This window comes from Octopus bimaculoides, chromosome 26, assembly GCF_001194135.2.
Source record: "Octopus bimaculoides isolate UCB-OBI-ISO-001 chromosome 26, ASM119413v2, whole genome shotgun sequence".
Lineage (NCBI taxonomy): Eukaryota > Metazoa > Mollusca > Cephalopoda > Octopoda > Octopodidae > Octopus > Octopus bimaculoides.
In genome coordinates this window covers 22,295,632-22,297,420 of record NC_069006.1, presented here as the reverse complement: position 1 = coordinate 22,297,420, position 1,789 = coordinate 22,295,632, and positions in this window count along the sequence as shown.

The following is a 1,789-nucleotide window of genomic DNA, read 5'->3' as shown; positions in this document are numbered from 1 at the left end:
TATATATATATATATATATATATATATATATATACATACATATATGTGTGTGTGTATTTATATACATATACATACATATATATATATATATATATGTATATATGTGTGTGTGTGTATATATATATATATAGTCTCATTCTAATATTTTTTGTTTTATTTAAGAGAGTTTTCTATTTTTTTTTACTTATTCTTTATTCTAATATATTGTTGTACTTCATTCTTTGTCTTTTATTAATATATTATTTTGTACTTTATATATTTTCTTTTCTTATTGTTGTTTGTTATATGGAATATTTTTGTCTTACATTATTATGTATTAGTTTATGCATTCTTATATTCTTATATTGTTGTTCTTTATTCATTTATTTTGTATTATTCCTCTGTGTGTGTGTGTGTGTGTGTGTGTGTGTGTGTGTGTGTGTGTTGTATTCTGTTAGTCTTTTACATTTTCTTATATTTAGTCTCACTTCTTTATCTTATTCTCATATTCTTCTACTTTATTCTTTGCCTTATTCTTAAATTATACTTGTGTGTGAGAGAATGTCTCTGTATGTGTGTGTGTGTGTGTGTGTGTGTGTGTGTGTGTGTGTGTGTGTGTATGTATGTACGTATGTGTGTGTGTATGTATATATATATGTATATCGTCTATATGTAATATATGTACATACATATACACTTATGTACATCTACATCATAATCACCGCATATATATATTTTTATATATGTATATATATATATATATATATATATATATATATATATATATATATCAGTATACTAATACACATATGTATACATGTATATAAAGAGATATATTGTCTCATTCTTGTAGCGTATATTTTCTCTTGCCCTCCTATTCTTATATCATTCTTGTATATTTCTACATACAAAAATTAGTTTAGTTTTTGTTAGAAATGTAATGAAGTCATTTTGAAGAATGTAATTACACCGCAAGATATACACAGATATATCTAACCTAATAACTGCCATATAATACCACACAATTGTACAAGATGGCACAGTTTTATCATTCCTTTATTTCTTTCTTTCTTGCTTTTCCTTTTTCCTTTACTGTTCCTCTCTTTCTCCCATGGAAGACGTCTTCTCCTTCTATCTTCTATCGCTTTTTACCAAGTTACTCTCTCATTTTCTGTTAATTCTACATCTCCTCCTCCTCCTCTTTCTACTCCACCTTCCTTGAACATCCTCTCCTCCTCTCCCTCCCCATTTTCCTTCTCATTTTTATCTCCTCCTTGCTTACCTTCCGTCTTAACCCCTAGCTCTTATTTTTCTTTCTAGTTTGTATTATTTTTCCTCATTGCCGATGTTATCATTTTCCTTTGTTATAGTCATTGGACTGTGGCCATGCTGGAACACCACCTTGAAGAGTTTTAGCCTCCAAGGTGGTGTTCCAGCATGGCCACCGTACTTATTTAGTCTTTCAGTCCGGTACTTACTCTATTGGTTTCTATTGCTTAACTGTTAAGTTACAAGGATGCAAACAAACCATTACTGGTGGTGAGGATGGGATAAACACAGACACAGAGACACAAAAACATGCATGCAAACATACACAAACACACACACACACACACACACACACACACACACACACACACACACATGTATTATATACGACTGGCTTCTGTACAGTTTCTAACAGCCAAATTCATCTTGAAGGCACTGGTCAGCTTGAGACTATAACAGAATATATTTAGCCAAGTGGAACCGAACCCAAAACAATGGGCTTCTTAACCTCAAAGCCATGTCTGCACCTATATAGCGTATT